The sequence below is a fragment of the Oncorhynchus mykiss genome, chromosome 24 (genome assembly GCF_013265735.2).
Source record: "Oncorhynchus mykiss isolate Arlee chromosome 24, USDA_OmykA_1.1, whole genome shotgun sequence".
Classification (NCBI taxonomy): Eukaryota; Metazoa; Chordata; class Actinopteri; order Salmoniformes; family Salmonidae; genus Oncorhynchus; species Oncorhynchus mykiss.
In genome coordinates, this window is record NC_048588.1 from 10,215,553 (window position 1) to 10,232,191 (window position 16,639).

The 16,639-nt window shown below is 45.7% G+C and overlaps 1 protein-coding gene and 1 long non-coding RNA gene across 3 annotated transcripts in view; one reads left to right on the forward strand and one right to left on the reverse strand.

The window, feature by feature from the left end:
- LOC118944011 overlaps positions 1-13,156 on the forward strand; it is a 23,111-nt gene extending 9,955 nt beyond the window's left edge. The window contains exon 3 of one of the 2 annotated variants that reach the window (XR_005039299.1): positions 13,065-13,156. This is a non-coding gene — a long non-coding RNA (uncharacterized LOC118944011). Of the gene's footprint in view, positions 1-437; positions 642-13,064 lie in introns of those variants that run through there. The other variant, XR_005039298.1, reaches the window with a different exon arrangement.
- LOC110503317 (sodium/calcium exchanger 2) overlaps positions 1-16,639 on the reverse strand; it is a 102,537-nt gene that overhangs the window by 54,659 nt on the left and 31,239 nt on the right. The gene's annotated exons all lie outside the window — the stretch shown is intronic.

A 16,639-nucleotide genomic window follows, 5' to 3' on the forward strand; every position in this document is an offset into this window, starting at 1 on the left:
GAGAGTGAGAGAGGGGATGAGAGAGAGAGAGAGAGAGAGAGAGAGAGAGTGAGAGAGAGAGAGAGAGTGAGAGAGGGGATGGAGAGTGAGAGAGTGAGAGAGTGAGAGAGAGAGAGAGAGAGAGAGAGAGAGAGAGAGAGAGAGAGAGAGAAATGTGGGGTAGCCCAGGGAATGCTGTGTTTTTCAACTGGTGTTGCGTCTCTTAAAACACACAGAAACAGTCTAATGCACTCACACACTTTCTAACACATTCACAAAAGCAAGCACACAGAGAACACACACATTCACACACACAACAGCAAACAGCGAGGCCAGGCTGAACATGGCAATTACCATGTGAGGAGGCACAGTGTGTTCATCCTCTCTTACCTGTCAAACAAACAGGACTGATTGGTTCGTTCCAAATGCAAACACCCAATGATCTACTTTGCCCTCAGAACCCTGCCTGACGGAGCACTGTCTGAGATCCATCCTCCAGACAGGAAGTACTTTACGGCTGATGGCAGGTCCATTACCCAGGGGCTGGAGGTTAATGTCATGGTAACATCCCTTCCTGATCTTGGTCTCCGAGGTACATGATGTCACAGACACTGAAGAGAGTATGGGGTTGTCGAAATGACTATACAGTAAACACCAGATAAGGAATAATCAGATTAGGGAGAAAAGGTTGGAGTGTGTTAGTCTGGCTAACGCCTAACTCAAAGTCCTCCTGACTTCAGAGTCTGGAAAGGCTATTTTGATGTTGTCGGCATGTTGCGTCGATAATGAAGGAGCCGTGCTTTTTGCTTGGTTCTCCTCTGTGTCTTTTAATTCTCACCCAAACCACACACAGCTGCAGAGCGCCGCCCCCTTCCTATACAACTGTTGGATTTTCAAATTCAAACAACGTGAGGTCTCAGCCCGCCAACAAAAGACAAAACGGTTTGAGAGAACCAATCAAAGCTCAACCAGAAATAAGCACAACTCTGCGCAAATACTGCATTTACAATGGCCTCCTGCCCAGACCCGTGTGTAACAGCTGTCCCAGGCTAGGAGTGGGGACAGTATGTGTTAAGTACTGAGACACATGGGGACTAAATAGAGGACTTGCTGATAATACTGTACGAAAGCGGTATTCAACTCTGACCCTACAAGGTCCGGAGCCTGCTGGTTTTCTGTTCTACCTGATTATTAATTGCACAGGTCTAAATCAGTCCCTGATTAGAGGGGAACAATGAACAAATGCAGTGGTCCACCAGAGTTGAGTTTGAGGGCTGTATGGTGTATTGAAGGGGTGTTATTGCATTAGGCTCTACAGCATATTATAAACTGGGTGGTTCGAGCCCGGAATGCTGATTGGCTGACAGCCATGGTATATCAGACCATATACCACGGGTATGACAAAACATTGACACACACACACACACACACACACACACACACACACACACACACACACACCAGACTACAAGAGCAATGGTATAGTCTATGTATAACTGCAGTGTGTGCGGTAGTACTCTCTGTCACATGCCCTGTTCCTCGTTAGACCTAATCAGTGGAACCCAGATCACATGACGTAAGATCATGCTGAATGAAGTCACATGATGAAACACAACCGAACTCCCTTGGCACTCGGGGACAATAATTGTCTTCATTGGAACTTGCATCTGAAAAAGGTGCCGAACGCTGGGATAGAGAACTCCCCCGTCCCTCTCAGCATATTTCATCAAGCAGAAGGGCTCCGAGGGAACTTCAGCGTGGAGATTTAGGATGAACTAAGTCGTCAGAGTGAATATTCTGTCATCAAACGTGTCTGAAGAAGTCTGCACCGAAACATCACTCTCATTAGATCTGGAAGTCTATACAGAGGTGGTCTGCGCCTGAGGAGCTGGGCAGACAATATTTTCAGAATAAAACAGTTAGCATTTGAAAGCTTCACTTTATTGTCAGAAATAGCAAGTTCATGCAAAATAAGAGCTGAACTCTTCAACTTTCATGACTGAGTGAGTGTGTTTGTTCAGTGTCAATGCTAATAAGTGCAGGCAGGCTGGGTGCAGCTCCCCGCTGTCACAGAGCGATGCCTGGCGCCGGCTATTGTGTTGGATTCTATAGGAGGCCAGATGTGCTCTGTTCTGTCACGGCAGGAGATAGATAAAGGTTGTGCCTTCCTCCTCCATCTCCCACCCCCTTGCATTCTGTCAGATAAGCCGGCGGCATTGAAGATCCTCCGGAAAAAAAGGTCAATTTAATGTAAACATCTCCGGTAGGGAAATGCACATATTGTTTATAATATTCACATTAAAATATGTCGCCTATTGGATGGAACCTAGTTATTTTTTTACCCCCTTTTTCTCCCCAATTTCATGGTATCCAATTGTTAGTAGCTACTATCTTGTCTCATCGCTACAACTCCCGTACGGGCTCGGGAGAGACGAAGGTTGAAAGTCATGCGTCCTCCGATACACAACCCAACCAAGCCGCACTGCTTCTTAACACAGCGCGCATCCAACCCGGAAGCCAGCCGCACCAATGTGTCGGAGGAAACACAGTACACCTAGCGACCTGGTCAGTGTGCACTGCGCCCGGCCCGCCACAGGAGTCTCTAGAGCGCGATGAGACAAGGATATCCCTGCTGTCCAAACCCTCCCTAACCCGGACAACGCTGGGCCAATTCTGCGTCGCCCCATGGACCTCCCGGTCGCGGCCGGCTGCGACAGAGCCTGGGCGCGAACCCAGAGTCTCTGGTGGCACAACCTTAGACCACTGCACCACCTGGGAGACCCTGAAACCTAGTTATTTAGTTGGTTTTTGCCGATATGACAATGTTCACAGTTACTAAAGAAAGTATAGAAGTGTTGCTGAAAATGCAGTCATGTGTATCCCAGTTTCAGAATTCCCTTGTTGGAATACTGGAGTGTGAGTCGCTAGCGGTTGATTAGACAGCCAAGAAAGTGTCAGTTACCAGAGCTACAGACAAACCAGCATAGAGACGATGGGAGACTCATAGCGACGAAGCCCAACCTCATTGGCCAAGAAGAGGAATTGATTTGTCTCAGCAGGCAATCAATCCAAGTGCAGTAACTCAAAAGGAGCAACATGATTGGTTGGTCCGGTCCCATCTATCTACCCACAGGAAGGATTGATTTAGCTTAATTAAACTTCAATCACCTCCCTCAAGTAATCCTGCCTGCTCCCCAAGCTCTCACACATTCAAACAAGCACACCAAGAGACACACCCACAGAAGCGGGCTCTCTGCAGATCTAAGATGGCTTCTCCACTGGTGGAACATGAAACCACCCCGTATCACACTGGCTGATCAGCTCCTGGAAAGAACAGCTCAGTGGCTCGCTCTTTAAAAGGACAATCATTTGCTATTATGTCATTTAAGGCTCATGTGGTATGAATAATTACAGAGCTCACACACACATACGTACACAGTGCACACACACAAACACATAACACAAATTTCACAAACACATGCATACACCACATACACACACATACGATAATGCACTGCTGTCACCATTACATCTACCCAGCAGTAGCACCGAGTAGCTAACTGAAAATACAACTTTTGGACTTAATTTATGAATAATCATTTTTTATATTTTATCTGTCAGGTTAAATATCAGCATACTATAGGCTAGGATTCTTCTAAGCATCTATTTACAAAGTCAAGCACCCTAAGTCTGAGTAATATAATAAAAGTTTATTTTCCCAGACCAATCAAATTCGATTATGATTAGATATGATTGGATTGGATTTGCCTCTCTGTTGGAGTGGGCCCTTATTTCCTCCATCTTGTGTTTACAGTGTAAACCCCAGCCAACCCGCCTTCTCCTCTCTCCTGATTGGGCGCAGGGGAATACGGTGCTGAGGCTGACTGGCTCCATCTTCCCTATGTTGCCTGGCCTACTGCTGTGGTGGTCACACCATTCTGAAGCCCCCCTCTCCTGGGTTCTATACAACACTGAGGATACGTCCCAAATTAAACCATATTAATGGCACCATATTTCCTACCTAGTGCACTACTTTTGAGCATCCCTATGGACCCCACTCAAAAGTAGTGCACTGCATAAGGAATAGGGTTGTAATAGGAGTAGTCAGGTGCATCTGTCTTAGCTAGTATTATTTTATTTCTCTACCCCTCTTTTACGATATTCGCCTCTCCCTCACTCTGTCATTTCTCCTCTACTCAATCTACTTTTCAATCTTTCTCTCTCCTCTTGACCTCTACTTTTTGTCTTATTATTCTCTCTCTCTCTCTCTCTCTATTCACCCTCTCTCTCTCTATCCCCCATCTCTCTCTTTCTATCCTATCCCCCCATCTCTCTTTCTCTATCCTATCCTCTCCCCATCACTCTCTATCCTCTCCCTACCTCTCTCTATCCTCTCCCCATCTCTCTATCCTCTCCCCATCTCTCTCTATCCTCTCCCCATCTCTCTCTATCCTCTCCCCATCTCTCTCTATCCTCATCCCTCTTTCTCTCTATCCCCATCTCTCTTTCGCTCTCTCTCTCCCTCAATCCTCTCCCCCCTCTCGCTCTCTCTATCCCCCATCTCTCTTTCTATCATATCCCCCATCTCTCTCCCTATCCTATCCCCCATCTCTCTTTCTCTATCCTATCCTCTCCCCATCACTCTCTATCCTCTCCCCCATCTCTCTATCCTCTCCCCCATCTCTCTCTATCCTCTCCCCATCTCTCTCTATCCTCTCCCCACCTCTCTCTATCCTATCCCCCATCTCTCTCCCTATCCTATCCCCCCATCTCTCTTTATCCTCTCCCCCATCTCTCTATCCTCTCCCCCATCTCTCTATCCTCTCCCCATCTCTCTATCCTCTCCCCATCTCTCTCTATCCTCTCCCCATCTCTCTCTATCCTCTCCCCATCTCTCTCTATCCTCTCCCCATCTCTCTCTATCTTCTTCCCATCTCTCTCTATCCTCTCCCCATCTCTCTATCCCCCATCCTTCTTTCTCCCTATCCCCCATCCCTCTTTCTCTCTATCCCCATCTCTCTCTCGCTTTCGCTCTCCCTCAATCCTCTCCCCCCTCTCGCTCTCCACCCTCTCTCTCTATCCCCCATCTCTCTCTTTCTATCCTATCCCCCCATCTCTCTTTCTCTATCCTATCCTCTCCCCATCTCTCTATCCTCTCCCCCATCTCTCTCTATCCTCTCCCCACCTCTCTCTATCCTATCCCCCATCTCTCTCCCTATCCTATCCCCCCATCTCTCTTTATCCTCTCCCCCATCTCTCTATCCTCTCCCCATCTCTCTATCCTCCCCCCATCTCTCTCTATCCTCTCCCCATCTCTCTCTATCCTCTCCCCATCTCTCTCTATCCTCTCCCCATCTCTCTCTATCCTCTCCCCATCTCTCTATCCCCCATCCTTCTTTCTCTCTATCCCCCATCCCTCTTTCTCTCTATCCCCATCTCTCTCTCGCTCTCGCTCTCCCTCAATCCTCTCCCCCCTCTCGCTCTCCACCCTCTCTCTCTATCCCCCATCTCTCTCTTTCTATCCTATCCCCCCATCTCTCTTTCTCTATCCTATCCTCTCCCCATCTCTCTATCCTCTCCCCCATCTCTCTCTATCCTCTCCCCACCTCTCTCTATCCTATCCCCCCATCTCTCTTTATCCTCTCCCCCATCTCTCTATCCTCTCCCCATCTCTCTATCCTCTCCCCATCTCTCTCTATCCTCTCCCCATCTCTCTCTTTCTATCCTATCCCCCATCTCTCTTTCTCTATCCTATCCTCTCCCCATCTCTATATCCTCTCCCCCATCTCTCTCTATCCTCTCCCCATCTCTCTCTATCCTCTCCCCACCTCTCTCTATCCTATCCCCCATCTCTCTCCCTATCCTATCCCCCCATCTCTCTTTATCCTCTCCCCCATCTCTCTATCCTCTCCCCATCTCTCTATCCTCTCCCCATCTCTCTCTATCCTCTCCCCATCTCTCTCTATCCTCTCCCCATCTCTCTCTATCCTCTCCCCACCTCTCTCTATCCTATCCCCATCTCTCTCCCTATCCTATCCCCCCATCTCTCTTTATCCTCTCCCCATCTCTCTATCCTCTCCCCATCTCTCTATCCTCTCCCCATCTCTCTCTATCCTCTCCCCATCTCTCTCTATCCTCTCCCCATCTCTCTCTATCCTCTCCCCATCTCTCTCTATCCTCTCCCCATCTCTCTCTATCCTCTCCCCATCTCTCTATCCCCCATCCTTCTTTCTCTCTATCCCCATCCCTCTTTCTCTCTATCCCCATCTCTCTCTCGCTCTCGCTCTCCCTCAATCCTCTCCCCCCTCTCGCTCTCCACCCTCTCTCTCTATCCCCCATCTCTCTCTTTCTATCCTATCCCCCCATCTCTCTTTCTCTATCCTATCCTCTCCCCATCTCTCTATCCTCTCCCCCATCTCTCTCTATCCTCTCCCCATCTCTCTCTATCCTCTCCCCATCTCTCTCTATCCTCTCCCCACCTCTCTCTATCCTATCCCCCATCTCTCTATCCTCTCCCCATCTCTCTCTATCCTCTCCCCATCTCTCTCTTTCTATCCTATCCCCCATCTCTCTTTCTCTATCCTATCCTCTCCCCATCTCTATATCCTCTCCCCCATCTCTCTCTATCCTCTCCCCATCTCTCTCTATCCTCTCCCCACCTCTCTCTATCCTATCCCCCATCTCTCTCCCTATCCTATCCCCCCATCTCTCTTTATCCTCTCCCCCATCTCTCTATCCTCTCCCCATCTCTCTATCCTCTCCCCATCTCTCTCTATCCTCTCCCCATCTCTCTCTATCCTCTCCCCATCTCTCTCTATCCTCTCCCCACCTCTCTCTATCCTATCCCCCATCTCTCTCCCTATCCTATCCCCCCATCTCTCTTTATCCTCTCCCCATCTCTCTATCCTCTCCCCATCTCTCTATCCTCTCCCCATCTCTCTCTATCCTCTCCCCATCTCTCTCTATCCTCTCCCCATCTCTCTCTATCCTCTCCCCATCTCTCTCTATCCTCTCCCCATCTCTCTCTATCCTCTCCCCATCTCTCTATCCCCCATCCTTCTTTCTCTCTATCCCCATCCCTCTTTCTCTCTATCCCCATCTCTCTCTCGCTCTCGCTCTCCCTCAATCCTCTCCCCCCTCTCGCTCTCCACCCTCTCTCTCTATCCCCCATCTCTCTCTTTCTATCCTATCCCCCCATCTCTCTTTCTCTATCCTATCCTCTCCCCATCTCTCTATCCTCTCCCCCATCTCTCTCTATCCTCTCCCCATCTCTCTCTATCCTCTCCCCATCTCTCTCTATCCTCTCCCCACCTCTCTCTATCCTATCCCCCATCTCTCTCCCTATCCTATCCCCCCATCTATCTTTATGCTCTCCCCCATCTCTCTATCCTCTCCCCATCTCTCTATCCTCTCCCCATCTCTCTCTATCCTCTCCCCATCTCTCTCTTTCTATCCTATCCCCCCATCTCTCTTTCTCTATCCTATCCTCTCCCCATCTCTCTATCCTCTCCCCCATCTCTCTCTATCCTCTCCCCATCTCTCTCTATCCTCTCCCCACCTCTCTCTATCCTATCCCCCATCTCTCTCCCTATCCTATCCCCCCATCTCTCTTTATCCTCTCCCCCATCTCTCTATCCTCTCCCCATCTCTCTATCCTCTCCCCATCTCTCTCTATCCTCTCCCCATCTCTCTCTATCCTCTCCCCATCTCTCTCTATCCTCTCCCCACCTCTCTCTATCCTATCCCCCATCTCTCTCCCTATCCTATCCCCCATCTCTATTTATCCTCTCCCCCATCTCTCTATCCTCTCCCCATCTCTCTATCCTCTCCCCCATCTCTCTCTATCCTCTCCCCATCTCTCTCTATCCTCTCCCCACCTCTCTCTATCCTATCCCCCATCTCTCTCCCTATCCTATCCCCCCATCTCTTTATCCTCTCCCCCATCTCTCTATCCTCTCCCCATCTCTCTATCCTCTCCCCATCTCTCTATCCTCTCCCCATCTCTCTCTATCCTCTCCCCATCTCTCTCTATCCTCTCCCCATCTCTCTCTATCCTCTCCCCATCTCTCTCTATCCTCTCCCCATCTCTCTATCCCCCATCCTTCTTTCTCTCTATCCCCATCCCTCTTTCTCTCTATCCCCATCTCTCTCTCGCTCTCGCTCTCCCTCAATCCTCTCCCCCCTCTCGCTCTCCACCCTCTCTCTCTATCCCCCATCTCTCTCTTTCTATCCTATCCCCCCATCTCTCTTTCTCTATCCTATCCTCTCCCCATCTCTCTCTATCCTCTCCCCCCATCTCTCTCTATCCTCTCCCCCCATCTCTCTCTATCCTCTCCCCCCATCTCTCTCTATCCTCTCCCCCATCTCTCTCTATCCTCTCCCCATCTCTCTCTACCCACCCCCCATTTCTCTCTACCCACCCCCCATCTCTCTCTATCCCCCCTCACTCTCTACCTATCCCCTTCACTCTCACTCTATCCTCTCCCCCATCTATCTCTATCTATCCCTCTCTCTATCCCCCATCACTCACTCACTCTATCCCCCATATCTCCCCCTATCCCTATATCCCCCATCTCTCTCTCCCCCCCATCCCTCTCTCTCTCATATATTACCTCCTCAGCTCGTGTCACGGCTCCCTCGCTCTCCTTAAGTGCCTCCATAAATATATCCATGTCAAATCTCCCTGATGAGGTTCATTCAAATACACATACACAGTTCTCGGAGCAGGCGAGACCAAATTGCTAGACGCCACAGCCCCCTTTCTCATCAGCCTGCTCCGTCATCCTCCAACACCATTCCATTACGCTCTACATCAATGACATTGGGTGGAAATGAATGTTGGCGAGAGAGCTGCAGGGGAGAGAGGGGAAGGTAAGCTAAAGGGGGGGGGGGGGGGGGGGGGGGGGGAGAGATATTGACTTGTGTGCAATTTTCAAATGGATGTACATGGCAACTGCCCACTGTCAACAGTAAAGGTGGTATACATAGAAGTCAGGGAAAACACACACACATACTGTATAGCACATATGGTATACACACACACTGTACAGCACATATGGTATACACACACACATACTTACTCACACTCATACTTACTCACTCACGCACACACACACAAAACATACACTTAAACACACACCGCACATTCGGTGCACAGACGTACAGTAATGCCTTCCCTACAGCACCCATTCATCACAGCTTTGTAAAGTAGCCAAGGGATATGGCTAATGAGCAAGTGAGTCTTTACCCAGCATGCTTCACAGCAGCCTTACATCCACATCTTGGCCCGGTGCCTTTTTGAAGTGTCACCTTCTCTCAGCACCCGTCTGATTAAAACTGTGGAAAAGTTCAATCATTAAATTCCTATGATTCTAAAGCAATTTGTCAAGTTCAGTCCTTGAGCTGTTGTTGTCTGTTGATGTTCTGTGTTATGACATGCTTTATGTTCTGTGTTATGTCAGGCTTATGTTCTGTGTTATGTCAGGCTTTATGTTCTGTGTTATGTCATGCTTTATGTTCTGTGTTATGTCATGCTTAATGTTCTGTGTTATGTCATGCTTTATGTTCTGTGTTATGTCATGCTTTATGTTCTGTGTTATGTCATGCTTTATGTTCTGTGTTATGTCATGCTTTATGTTCTGTGTTATGTCATGCTTTATGTTCTGTGTTATGTCATGCTTTATGTTCTGTGTTATGTCATGCTTTATGTTCTGTGTTATGTCATGCTTTATGTTCTGTGTTATGTCATGCTTTAAGTTCTGTGTTATGTCAGGCTTTATGTTCTGTGTTATGTCAGGCTTTATGTTCTGTGTTATGTCATGCATTATGTTCTGTGTTATGTCAGGCTTTATGTTCTGTGTTATGTCAGGCTTTATGTTCTGTGTTATGTCAGGCTTTATGTTCTGTGTTATGTCAGGCTTTATGTTCTGTGTTATGTCATGCTTTATGTTCTGTGTTATGTCATGCTTTATGTTCTGTGTTATGTCATGCTTTATGTTCTGTGTTATGTCATGCTTTATGTTCTGTGTTATGTCATGCTTTATGTTCTGTGTTATGTCATGCTTTATGTTCTGTGTTATGTCATGCTTTATGTTCTGTGTTATGTCATGCTTTATGTTCTGTGTTATGTCATGCTTTATGTTCTGTGTTATGTCAGGCTTTATGTTCTGTGTTATGTCAGGCTTTATGTTCTGTGTTATGTCAGGCTTTATGTTCTGTGTTATGTCAGGCTTTATGTTCTGTGTTATGTCAGGCTTTATGTTCTGTGTTATGTCAGGCTTTATGTTCTGTGTTATGTCATGCTTTATGTTCTGTGTTATGTCATGCTTTATGTTCTGTGTTATGTCAGGCTTTATGTTCTGTGTTATGTCAGGCTTTATGTTCTGTGTTATGTCAGGCTTTATGTTCTGTGTTATGTCAGGCTTTATGTTCTGTGTTATGTCATGCTTTATGTTCTGTGTTATGTCATGCTTTATGTTCTGTGTTATGTCATGCTTTATGTTCTGTGTTATGTCATGCTTTATGTTCTGTGTTATGTCAGGCTTTATGTTCTGTGTTATGTCATGCATTATGTTCTGTGTTATGTCAGGCTTTATGTTCTGTGTTATGTCAGGCTTTATGTTCTGTGTTATGTCAGGCTTTATGTTCTGTGTTATGTCATGCTTTATGTTCTGTGTTATGTCATGCTTTATGTTCTGTGTTATGTCATGCTTTATGTTCTGTGTTATGTCATGCTTTATGTTCTGTGTTATGTCATGCTTTATGTTCTGTGTTATGTCATGCTTTATGTTCTGTGTTATGTCATGCTTTATGTTCTGTGTTATGTCATGCTTTATGTTCTGTGTTATGTCATGCTTTATGTTCTGTGTTATGTCATGCTTTATGTTCTGTGTTATGTCATGCTTTATGTTCTGTGTTATGTCAGGCTTTATGTTCTGTGTTATGTCAGGCTTTATGTTCTGTGTTATGTCAGGCTTTATGTTCTGTGTTATGTCATGCTTTATGTTCTGTGTTATGTCAGGCTTTATGTTCTGTGTTATGTCAGGCTTTATGTTCTGTGTTATGTCAGGCTTTATGTTCTGTGTTATGTCAGGCTTTATGTTCTGTGTTATGTCAGGCTTTATGTTCTGTGTTATGTCAGGCTTTATGTTCTGTGTTATGTCAGGCTTTATGTTCTGTGTTATTTATGTTCTGGCTTCATGTTCTGTGTTATGTCAGGCTTTATGTTCTGTGTTATGTCAGGCTTTATGTTCTGTGTTATGTCAGGCTTTATGTTCTGTGTTATTTATGTCATGCTTTATATTCTGTGTTATGTCATGCTTTATGTTCTGTGTTATGTCATGCTTTATGTTCTGTGTTATGTCATGCTTTATGTTCTGTGTTATGTCATGCTTTATGTTCTGTGTTATGTCATGCTTTATGTTCTGTGTTATGTCAGGCTTTATGTTCTGTGTTATTTATGTTCTGGCTTTATGTTCTGTGTTATGTCAGGCTTTATGTTCTGTGTTATGTCAGGCTTTATGTTCTGTGTTATGTCAGGCTTTATGTTCTGTGTTATGTCAGGCTTTATGTTCTGTGTTATGTCATGCTTTATGTTCTGTGTTATGTCATGCTTTATGTTCTGTGTTATGTCATGCTTTATGTTCTGTGTTATGTCAGGCTTTATGTTCTGTGTTATGTCATGCTTTATTTTCTGTGTTATGTCATGCTTTATGTTCTGTGTTATGTCCTGCTTTATGTTCTGTGTTATGTCAGGCTTTATGTTCTGTGTTATGTCAGGCTTTATGTTCTGTGTTATGTCATGCTTTATGTTCTGTGTGGACCCCAGGAAGAGTAGCTGCTGCTTCAGCAACAGGTAATGGGGATACGAATAAAATACTAATACTATTCCTTCTCCTGGAAGGACCCATCTGAATCAAAGACAAGGATGTAGACTACCAGCAGACACAGACTTTAATCAGCAGACACAGACTTTAACCAGCAGACACAGACTTTAACCAGCAGACACAGACTTTAACCAGCAGAGACACAGACTTTAACCAGGAGAGGTAGACTTTAACCAGGAGAGACACAGACTTTAACCAGCAGAGACACAGACTTTAACCAGGAGAGGTAGACTTTAACCAGGAGAGACACATACTTTAACCAGGAGAGACACAGACTTTAACCAGGAGAGACAAAGACTTTAACCAGGAGAGACAAAGACTTTAACCAGGAGAGGTAGACTTTAACCAGGAGAGGTAGACTTTAACCAGAAGAGGTAGACTTTAACCAGGAGAGGTAGACTTTAACCAGGAGAGACACAGACTTTAACCAGGAGAGACACAGACTTTAACCAGGAGAGACACAGACTTTAACCAGGAGAGACACAGACTTTAAACAGGAGAGACACAGACTTTAACCAGGAGAGACAGACTTTAACCAGGAGAGACACAGACTTTAACCAGGAGAGACACAGACTTTAACCAGGAGAGACACAGACTTTAACCAGGAGAGACACATACTTTAACCAGGAGAGACACAGACTTTAACCAGGAGAGACACAGACTTTAACCAGGAGAGACACAGACTTTAACCAGGAGAGACACCGACTTTAACCAGGAGAGACACCGACTTTAACCAGGAGAGGTAGACTTTAACCAGGAGAGATACATGCAGCCAGGAAGACACAAATGAATAGTAACTGATAAAAGCCCAGATATCTACTTATTATTGTCACGTTCTGACCTTAGTTATTTTGTTATGTCTTTCGTGTGTTGGAGTTCTATCCTGTTTTGTCCTTGTTTGACGGGATTTTTGTTACGTTCTTGGATGGAGTAAATACAGTGTTTTTTTTAAACTCTTACCTGTGTCCTGCACCTGACTCCTTCTATATAGACTCTGACAATTATGCTGTTCTGCCCCAGCTTTACTAACATCACAGTAATATAGACACAGTACATCTCTCTTTCTCTCTCTCCTCCCTCTCTCTCCCTCTGCTCCCTCTCCCTCTCCTCCCTCCCTCTCCCTCTCCCTCCCTCTCCCTCCCTCTCTCCTCCCTCTCTCCTCCCTCCCTCCCCTCTCCTCCCTCCCTCTCTCTCCATCAGTGGGAAGCAATTGCTGATGGGATGTCACAGGAAGAGCTCAAAAGGCCCATGTGTTCTCTACCCAGACCTGTCCCTAATGACAGAGGCCCGGGAAACAGAAGACTGCATCACAACACAGCATCTCTTTAGTCGGTAACAGTCTGTTTCAACAGCCGCCACCAGTCCTGCTGCTCAAACAGAGAGACAGCAAATAATGGCCAGAATAAAAAAGAATAAACGAGTCCCAAGTAGTATGGGTCTTAGGTTAACAGTAAGGTGACAGTTGAAACAGGATTTGTTTTGGGGTTTCAGTGTTACTTCCTGTTATCATAGTAGCTTGTTGACCAAGACCGTTGGCATCACAGCCTGAGTGGGCTGGATTCTATAGTCATGAGACTTTACATACAGTACAGAGACCAAACTAAATGTTTGAAGGGCTCAAAAAAACCTGGTCCCTGATAATCAAATTATGAACCTTGCGTTTCCCTCCAGTCTCACACATGTCCTCAATCACGGAGCTAAACGTCTCAGCCAATACTCACACACCTTTATTACCAAACATGAATCAATTGGTCGAGCACAAGCCCGAAACCAAATACTCCCACTCTCGCAAACAAACAAATTATGGTCTACCTCTTTAAACAAGACAAACACATGTCCTTGGATAAATTAATTCAATTACACGTTCCAATCAGTGTGGGTGGCAGTTACTAGGAAACCAGTGTATTTTCTGTTTAGTGTTACGGAGGAATGTCCCCAACCGGAACAAATCCACTAAAAGCACATGTCAATAGGGGATTTAATATCATATGAAAAACAGCATCATCATCAAAGTTTCTATCGAAAAGTCACACCTGGGATGTAAAATGTAATAACAGTTGTAGAAAATAGAAACGGTATTCCCTTGTCACACTGTCCTGGTTGAGCTGTGTATCCGTCTGGAAAGCCTTTTAGAGAATGTGCTTTCTTTTGAGCAGGTCGCTCCCTTCACCTTCAATGCATGTTTATCTCTTCTTCCTCAAGAAAAGGGTAAATTATAATTCATTGATTTTTCTCATAAAATATCCATTATGAATTGCTCCTTTAAACAGAAACTAACAGCAAGAACAGTCCTGCTCTGTTAATAAGAAAAGCACAGCCAGACGTGTGCATGTCAATCAGGGCTGGCCCTAGAAACGAAGCAACGTAAGAGACTGCTTAGGGCCCCGCGGCCGCAAGGGGCCTCCGACCTCAGTCATGGGCTCAACTTACTGTTGAGAGTTAGAATAGTAGAATGTATACGGTGCAATTTCGAAATTTGGATGCACTGACAGTCACTCAATCAGCCCATGTCAGCAAAAAAAATTATTGATTGGTAAATTAAAAACGTTTAACATTGAGATATTAAATCAATTATAGATCAGGAGCATAGAATATAAGGAGTGAAAGAGACTGGGTTTCATGTCAGAAGTTAATGGTTCTCTGTGGAAAGACAGGGTGGCTGTGGAATGTGCTGGGTGGATGCAAGGAGATCAAAGGATTGCTATAGGGGAAGAAGATGGACATCTGTGGATTAGGCAAAGGAGGGGTTGAGGTCAGGTCAGATCTCCTGAAGGGAGTAATAAAGGTTTATTACCCTTTTCCTGTGGAACCATAAGATGTAAGGATTGGAGAGAATGAGGAGTGTCTTAAGGGGGATATATATACCTGTGATGGTGAGAAATGTTGTGTTGTCTGAATTACAGCTGTAAAGACCCTTTGGGAAGAATTAAACTTGGTGAAGCTTCTCTAGTGTCTGTGTTATTTACTTATTTACTCTGAAATATTTTCTCTACACCCCATGGAAAATTGTATAGAATTGCAGGAAATTAACAAAAACTTTCTCTCCGTCATCAAGAGTGTTTTGCCCGCAAGGTGAGGGAGGGGGGGGGCACCCCAACAAAATTCCGCTTAGGGCCCCCAAAAGGTTAGGGCCGGCTCTGATGTCAATCTGGTGTTGAGCCATTGGTCATTTGACTGAGTAGCCTTCCTGCCACAGAGAAAGATGTGTCTTTACTATAACCATTCTTGGTAAAACATGCTGTTACAAGTGACTGTGAAAACCTTCTTTACACCATGAGTGGCTGAGAAATTCAGTCTCCTATAATTTCATTAAAACCTTTTCATGTATAAATGTATAAAGAAGCTCAAGAAGTCCTCAGAGTGAAACCATATTAAAAAAACATTCAAATGGGAGTGAAAAGAGCCGAGAGGCTTTGAAACGTACTATACGTCTAGATCATATGCTTCAACCCTGACAGTGAAATGCCAACAACGTTAACGACGATAATGAAGTTGACAATGTTAACGCGGTTGACATCACAAGCTAAGGGCGTTCAGCCTCCTCCACAGGGAAGACAGTGGAAGCCTTCATATATTTATATTAATAACTCCCACTGGGCACACACTGGTTGAATCAACATTGTTTTCAAGTCATTTCTATTAAATTACGTTGAACCAACGTGGAATAGATGTTGAATTGTTGCCTGTGCCCAGTGGGGCTTAAGTATAAACCTTATGACATATGGAAGACAGTCCTCTGGATCATTAAGAGGCCACAAAGGCAGGGTTAATTATTGAGTTACATAAGGAAACAGAGCCATAGCATCAGCTTGACTTACCCTCCCTCTGCTCCCGATGTCAGCGATGCATTAGATATGGTGCCAAAAGCTGCCACTGGGGCTGTTGGTGTGTACACAGATTTGGTCATGTCTGGGATTTCTATATCTGTCTATAAAATATAGAGCTCTGCTCTAGGCAGCTGCAGTGTTCCACTGGATTCACTAATCCACCAATTCCATAATGATGACACAAAATAAATCAACTGGGGGCCTCGTTGTTGCTGGCGAGATTCCAAGCCGCTGTCATTTCCTATTTCCATCTCTTTCATTCGCTCATTCTTTTTGTCTTGCCCACTCGACCAACTTGCCCTCTCTTCTCTCCTCTCTCTCTCTCTCCCTCTCTGGCTTGCTCTACCATCCTCTTTGCTTCTTGTTTCCCTCTCCTTTCATCCCTTCTTTCTCTAACAATGTTAGTATCATGTCTTCGCGCTCTTCAGACAACAGCCTCTCTCTCTCCCCCTCATCATTGCTGTCCCCATCCTTGTCAACTTGGAATCTATATATTTTTCTTCTCATTTGTTTTGTACGTGTCAACCCCCTCCCTCTATCTTTCTCTCCTCCTCCCTGTTCCTCTATTGCTCACTCTTCCTTAAGCTTCCATCCGCTCATTTCCTCTGACTATCACTGAACATCCTTACTCTCCCTCCCCCTCTATGCTCTCCCTCTATATTAAAGGGGGATGAAGGAGGGTGTGCGTGGAGGGAATGCCAGGTGAGGCAGATCAACGGAGCCCAGAGCAGAGAGCTGTGTTTCTCCCGCTCCCCGTCTCTCTCTCCCTCCCGGGGTCAGGAAGCCACAGGCAGGGCTCAGCTACACACAGTCCCCCCACTACTGAGTGAGTGAGTGCTGTACATAATGAGAAATAGATTTCCGAGACAGACTGAGCCCACCTCTCTCTTCCCTGATGGAGGAGTGAAGGGAGAGACGGAGAAGGGGAACTCTCAATAATTGAACAAG